The following is an 8,294-nucleotide window of genomic DNA, read 5'->3' as shown; positions in this document are numbered from 1 at the left end:
ATTCATCATGGTAATCATCAAATAAATAAGGAGCTGGTTGTTACAAACATGCACTTAATTTGCAGCTTTGTTAGAAGGGTATTTCCAGTCACCTCCATGTCTTATGTACATATTTTGTATTAAAAGGAAATAAGCAGCAAGGATACCGAGTTAAATAATTTATGAGATAAAACTTCATTTCCAATTCATGTGTTAACTGCACATAACGCGATCACTGTGAATTAATTTGCATTCATAGTTCTCTGATGTGAAGTCAGTCTTGATAACATTTGCACATCAAAAGGGCCTGTTTGCAGAATAACTTAAAGAAAGTCTTTCTCTCCCTTAAGATCTGAAGGAAAATATCACACAGCCACTTTAGATGAAAACAGATGCACACAGTATGTAGCAGTGATATTTCCATGTAGTTGACTTTAAGCATGCCACTGTTTTGATTTTCATGGTATTCTAAAAGCTGTTTGGGCCTTTAAATTGTGGCAAACTGGTCTTTGTGGTGTGGCAGAGTCTAATTAATCAATGCTATTCAGCATTTCAATCACAAGACATACATTTAATACTTTAATTACTAATACTTCCAAAATCCCTTCAGGGGGAAAAGTCACACACTCGGGAGCCTGTGTTAGATGTTTTCTCAAGGCACCTACTGTACTAAAGAAAGGGAAAAGTGTCACTTTGACCACTTCAGGTGTTGCACACAGGGATACTGGTACCAACCAAGCAAACTTAAGTTAAAGCAGAATAGAACTCAAGGCCTTCTTGTCTGTATTGTCCCTCTCTTTGCCCAGACAGATTTCTAATCTGTTTATTCTGTCAGGGCAAGTGCAGGAAACAGGCAGTGCCTTTGCAGACAGACACTCACCTGTGGGGATGTATTGTATTGTTAAAAAAACACTTTGGCCTTCCCATGTGCCTGTTACCCTATTGAGGTTTGAATGTGAAACCATTGACCAGGTTGAATTGTTTCGCCTCATGTAGCTTAAGACTGCTTTCAGATCTTTCTGCAACTCTTCTTCCAGCAGCTGAGGATCATGACTTAATACCAGTGCTGTTTCATTTGTGCTCACCTGTAGTCTCCACATTGTAGCAGTTTCACTGCAGGACAGTATCTGCTAGCTCTGCTGTGCTTTAGTGTGTAGCTCTTTAAAGCTGGCCCTGTAGACTCCTACCAATTGTTTTCTCACTTGTTTTAAGATAGATGGATAGAAATGGCTTTTGCCTGGACTGGTTAAATGAATGATTGGGTCAGCTACGTAGCATAGGGCTCAGGTGTAATGAACCTGCAAGACCTTGTTGCCTTCTTGCACTAGGACTGGATTGCTGTGTTTCAGTGTTAGAGGTGCTGCTAATGCCTGCAGAATGCACCCGCACCAGACAGTTCTGTGGGTTAAAGATGTGGAGATAAGAAAACGCAGCCGTGCTGAAACCAGTATTGGAACTGGAATATTAACACGGCGGACCGATATGGTGATCCACAGCTGTTAGCTGCATGAATGTATGTCACATGCTTCATTCACAAAGCAAAGAACATGCACTGATTATAATGTAGATAGTTGAAGGAAAAGAGAATTTAGCGAAGTGGACATGCATTGTGGTGCTGTTCTTGTTTTGAAAATGACCAGTGGTTTACTTAAATAAAGGGAGAACAGGCCATTACCTTTCTTTATCAGGACCACAATGATTATTTCTTCAGTCTACCTCCATTGGGGTGATTGTGGCGTATAAGAGAGCCTCTCTGCTGTTTTCCTTTTGCTTTTGCTGTCTTTTCCTTATTTCAGGTTGCGTTTTGTTTGCTTTTTGTTTAAAATGCTGTGTAAGCAGCTGTTAGAAGTTTTAAGAAATGCTCGAAGCAATTAAGCCAGGTTGACTCGATATTCAAGTACTTTCCTTCTGCCTTAATTGCTCTGTCCATTGGCTCAGGATGCTAGCTTGAGTAACATCACAAAATCTAGATAATGAAACTGTAAAATGGAAAAGGCATTTAGGCATTCTAAAATCTTGGAACCTATTATAAATGTGTTGTAGATCAAGCTTATCATTAGATCATTCCCTCTGATGCCGTTGCTGGTTATGAGTGTGACTGACAAATGCATGGCTACATTTGTCACTTGGTTGACGTGATCAGTAATTTTTAATGATCAGCCTAATGGACAATAATCAAGGCATTGTGATTGATCTAGAAGCTCTGCTGATTAATATTTGATCTGTAATCTTAGCTCTGCAGGGAGCTTCCTAATGGAGTGACAGCTCATCTTGTGCATGCTGTGTACTGTATGTACAGTATGGAAGTGAGATTTTTCTCCACAACCTTGCAGTGTTAACATTATATCTTATCACATACTCTTGTGAATAATATTGCATAGTTTTAAAATGTTTACTTATTAAGCACCTTGCCTGGAAATTACTCATATTATAATTTCTGGTATATTTATTTTTCTTGTATTTTAAGGTTTCAATTGTTATGCATGTCCTCTAACAATACGGAAAATGTGTGTGTTTTTTGATTTAATGAAACGTTTTTATTGTATTGCATTACTGAAAGTATTTCAGTAAAGACTTGTTGTGTTGGCTAGTAAACCTTTGCAGTTCATAACAGAGGGACATTTTGCCGGAATCAGATTGTGGCAAACCGGGTAAATTTGCTTCAGATTGTGTAAAACAGCGAGCTTTCTGAACTGGTAAGTGTAATAGAGAATTTTTAAACGATTTGGATTTGTGCTAGTGTATTAATATTACTTTCAAGGTAAGAATTAGAAAATGTTCTGAATTATCCTTTCATGTGTTGACATAACGCAACATTTTTTTTTCTAAAGAAAAGTAAGACCCAAAATACAGTAAATGACAATGCATTAAGGGATCAGACATTTACTGAACAACTGTTTTCACTCTTTCTGTGAATAAAATCTTTAGGATGACCATGTGGCCCAGAGGATAAATTAACTAATTTTTTTCTATTATTTAAGCCAAATTTATTAAGTTTGTACTTATTATTTTTACTGTTCTTTTGAAAGCTTAGGTTTTCCAACATGTTGGTAAACATTTTTTCTTCTGCTTTTGTTAGTTTTTATCAGCTGTGTCTTCCATTCAGAAGTGCCATTATTACAGAAACCATCAACACTATTTGAAATATTTGAACACTATGAAAAAGATATTGCTCTGCTAAAGTACCACATTGGTTGAATAGACCCACACTTAGACACAGAATGCTTCATTCGACGAGTTCCCTGGGCAGCCATAAACCTCTGGTAATATTGCACATGATTCTGGGCTGTGATCCAGGGCTCTCCACCCATGCTGCCTGGAGAAACGGCAGAGTTTGCCACCTCAGCACATTTTACCTTTAAGGAAATTATCCATCCCTGAGAAGAGGTGGGAATGGCGGGAAGATGGAGTGCACTGTAGACTGAAACAGTAAACGCTGATGCAAATCCAGGGAATATTTTCCAAATCTTTCTCCGAAAATAATCATCCAGGTGCAATATGACACTTGCAGTATTCTGTAGGTGAAGTCAAATGACTAGGATTCCATTGCTGTTGTGTATTGTTAATGCCTGTGCAATAATATTTGAGAAGGTAATGGCTATGGAGAGAAATTAAGTGGCCTTAATTAAGCAATCACCTTTGCTAAAAAGTGAATATTTTTTTGGTAAAATTGGGAGGAGAAAAAGCAGATTGGAAGGGACTTGCGGATGCAGTTAGAATATTGATGTTTGCTTGCTAATAGTTCAGTAAAGTTACTGAAAAAGATATACAGATTTAGATTTCTTTAATATTGTCATTATTTTATATATTGTTTTTCTCATTTTTTACTTGGTTCCATTTAAGCCATGGGTATCAAAGATGTATACTTATAAACAAGATATATTACAGCGATTCAAGTAGAGAGCTGCCTCAGCATGCTTAGGCTGCAAAGGAACAAGTAAAGGTTTATTACATGCTGAAAAGAGAAGAAAAGAAACAATGTTTCGGCTGTGGAGCCTTCTTCAGTGAACTTTTTCCTTTGCATATTACAGTGATTACAATTATATATGATTGTATCTTCAAAACGACCCCTATCAGCCATAATGTGAATATTGTTATGTTTTACATGAATCCATTGATATTTCTGTAAAAACTTAAACTACACAAGATGAGCAAAATGTTTCTTTGTTTTTGTAGCATAAAGGTTAGATATTAATGTCTTTGATATTGTAGTCTTGAATTTTAATACACTTTGTTAAAAACCAAAACTGCTTTTTAAAAATTGTTGTTCTTGCATCATGGTACCCTAAATGTTAAAAACATATTCAGTTGGGAATATTTATCATTTATTGTAACATCCTTGCAAAAGATTGCTGAGCATCACTACACCAGACAAAGAAGGATTGTTACTTGTAGATTGTATATAATATCATTATCATGCCTGACTGCACTCCAGCATGCTGAATATCTTTAATGGCTCTGAAAAGGGTAATTAACATAACTGAAAAGCTCCAGCACTTTTGTGGTACAGCCCTGTGCCCAACAGGAAAGCCACACATCCATTTAGCGATTTTATATTTTGTTATTTTGTAGATCTTCAACCTATAAACAAGTTTTCTTTGCTTCTGGATGTGGGCAAGTAGTTCCACACAGAGTATTTTATTAAGAATTTGCAATAAAGTGCAAAGACGAAACCACAATCACACTTCAGAGAAAGAGGGTGTTTTACAAATCCAGTAAACTGAGGCACATGTAGGACAGGAAATGTTACCGTAATTGTTTTATAAAGAAAATAAACTGAAAACCAGCTTTATACTAAAGGTTTCTGCTGTTCATGAGAACTCCCAAACGGGTTCTCAGTATCATGATTACTTCTGTGGTTGACGGACTGGGGCCGGGCTGTCTGTCGTTAAAAGAATCCTCTCAAACATGTTGACACACATGAGAGCGATTTTCCTCAACCAGCAGACTGCAAGTAGCCACAGGATTTGAAGGGAATCTTTCCTGAGCAGATGGGCTGCACTCTGAAATGATACTTAGAGGAGCAAATCAGCCCTTAAAAGTAGAGAGAAGACTTTGAGGAAAGAATGAATAACAGGAACCAAAACTTGTACTACAGCTCTGCCGAAGAACGAACCCCACTGTGAGTGCCGGGGCCTCTCGTGTGCATCGCCACGTCTTTTGTGCTCACTGCACAGTCCCATTAGAGACTGTCACTGTCGACACTCCCGAAACTCAGACCTGCCTTTTGCATATGTTGTGTGCTATTGCACAGAGGTTTCAGTTTGGTGAAAAAGGGTTATAAATAAAATTATATTATCATGAACGACACCTCAGCACTGTCCATTGCTGCTACTGCTGCCTTTTCATTCTCTGAATTTATTGCTGATATTTTTTTTTAATTACAGCTTGGTTTTATAGTGTATGAAGCACAAGGGCATTTGAAAAAGATTATTCTGCAAAGGAAGCATACTGGGATTATTTTGATATTAATTAGGCAGCACACCCTTTTGCACTTTCTTTATTATGTTTGTTTCTTTAGTAAATAAAGACCTTAGCCTTTCTGTTACAAAGGCTTGCTTTTATTTGGATATAATCTGTATCTTGTTGACACACAATAAAGACCATGATTGCTCTAAGATGTTGTATTTCATTAATTTTTTTTTGTTTTTAAAGTGAATGACCCATTATAGTGTCAAAAACGAGTCTCAAATTTTTTTTACCAGAGTGTATCTGAGATATGATTTTGTTAATATTGATAATCATTTACAGAGCAAGAATTTTTCTTTGTTGGCTAAATATGCAGAGAAAGGATTATAATTTTTAAACACGGTACTTGGGTGTTGACCTGAAAGTCATCATGTCATTGATCTGTATCTCACTGTCTCCCACTGTAGGCATTTAAAATGAAGGACTTCAGCTTGCTTTCTTGTTAAATTGATAAAAGATAAAAAATCTTTTCTCCCCAGTGTAATACTCTTGGCCTTTCTGACTACAGATGTCAATAGGCATCTTTTGTGACTGCTTTTCCTTGACGATTAAAAACCAATCTGGTATTCATAGCCATTTTCCCCACTTACATACTGTATGTAAATTACAATTTTTGAACACACTGATCAATGTGAAGCTGTACATTCAAAGCTAAATCCGTTAAGTCGGATATACCTGCTGATAAAAAAGTAAGGAGGTTGTGACATCAGGTAAATATACCCCAGATGTTTTAAAGATAACAACTGATGCTGATATCTGGAAGTCAATGGCAACGCCACCTGTGTCAATTTGTTTTGATTATTATGCAGTTCTGGGTCTTTAAAATCTCTCTTATGATCAATATGTGAGAGCTGATATTCATTGCTCACAACTGTGGAAAAGCATCTGGAGTAACAGATTTTTTAACTGAAAGTTACTGGGCAGGGCAGTGGGCTATGACTTACTGTACTGTTACATTTCTAAAAACACCTGTTGCAAGTGATGTGAAAGTCTACAATTATTAGGATAGTGAAAAATATATAATTATTAAAAGATAATTGAATATATGGTCTGGGGTGTTATATCGTATTGTATATGGAGGGGAGGACAAATCTGGATTTAAGTTTGGGAGACACAAAGCCCAATATTCCAATGCACTCTTGACCACTGTGGGAATTTCAATGACCTGCTAGGATTAAAATGAAATCTGAATGCCAAAAAGAAAGCACGGCTCACAGTTTCACCCTTTGATGAAAGGGGATTGAGCCAACACTTGAAATGTAGAGCTACCCGTGAAAAGAGAATTGCCACGCAACAGATGAGTTTTGAAAGCTTTTTGTGAATTTTGTGTGGCATAATCTAATTGCAAATGAGGAAAGATGCTGTTTGCGTGGAAATCATATTTATAAATGATTTTATGGTTTACTGTAGGATCTAGATGTGAGGCTGAAAAAAGAAAAGTATTAAGGAAAATGTGACACTTCTTAAGGCTTCCTAGCTCATGACAATGCTGGTGTACATTTTATATGGGTCATATTCTATGTGTCATACAATGCTGTAGCACTTTTTTGTGCTTGCCTGGGGCGTTTTGAAAAACTCTCTACACAGTACTTTCACTGCTGCAGAAATCCAAGGTCAAAGTCTTTGGCATTAACTGAAAATAAGTGCTGAGAAAGAAATGACAACTTACGGAACACAAAACCTGTGTTTGACAGCTTTGTTTGCTGGAATTAGTGAAAATATTGATTGCTCACGAAGGCACTGTCTACGGTAGAAAAGCTGCTTTGCACGCTGACAATAGTTCTGTGTGGGTTGCTGCTCTATGAAGGTTGGTGCACAAGAAAAAAAGATACTCAATTAAATTGAATGTTTTGTGCTTGTTTTTTTTCCACAGGGTTTTGAATATTAAATTAAAATAAATATAAAATGATGGATCTGCACTAGATAATAGAGTAAAATTATATTTGGCATGGTACTGTGTTAAGTTTTATAAATAAATTGTATCAAATGGGTATCTTTTCATTATCTGTGTCATGCCTATATCACATCAATTCATAATCTATATTAGATAACTGTGACTTGTTGCATTAAAATTATGGATGGAGCACATACACACTATTCCTGTATGATCTCAAACATACAGAGTAAATACTGTACTGATGCATCAATACATGAAGTTAAATTTCTGCCAAATTCAAGCATTTATGTATCTGTAATCATGGAACATAGAACACACAGCAATTTGGATGTTTGACTGGAGAACCAGACACATTACATGGCAGCCCAATTCATTCTTTCTCCATAGTGTCTGAATCTCTTCCCAACAGTTCTCAATCAGGATCTGCAGAGTACTCTCTTCAACACCCTTTGCATATTATAGACCACATTACATTTTGTGCTCCAGGACTAAAGTCAACACAAAAGCTACAATTTCCTTTAGTAAGGATCTTGGTCCGTATGCATTTGATTCTTTAATCCAGGGTGACCTTCTGTTCCTTGGTCTATAGCTTGCTGCCTTTTTTCTTTGCTATTTGTTTGAAGAAATGACACTTAAAACTGATACAGTTTAATCACAGACTCAATCAGAGAAATCAAACTTTAATTCAATCTCGTCTTTGAATAGCTGTCTTACTGCTGGTAATCACTAATGTGAAAAGTATTATATTCAGCCTGTAAAGGTTTGTGCTATGCGATTCCCCTGATGTGCTATGCACTAGTCAATTAACATATTTCTCACAGAGGTTTGCAAACTATGCATATGATGTGTATCATCTTCCATGACATTATCCCCTACATCCTCAAGGTGACTTGCAGCCTTGCAGTCTGTTTGGCACACTATCAATTGAAATGACAGAGATAGGCGAGCC

Source organism: Atractosteus spatula, chromosome 7 (assembly GCF_055471065.1).
Source record: "Atractosteus spatula isolate fAtrSpa1 chromosome 7, fAtrSpa1.hap1, whole genome shotgun sequence".
In the NCBI taxonomy this organism is placed as follows: Eukaryota; Metazoa; Chordata; class Actinopteri; order Semionotiformes; family Lepisosteidae; genus Atractosteus; species Atractosteus spatula.
Note: the sequence above shows the minus strand (reverse complement) of the source record.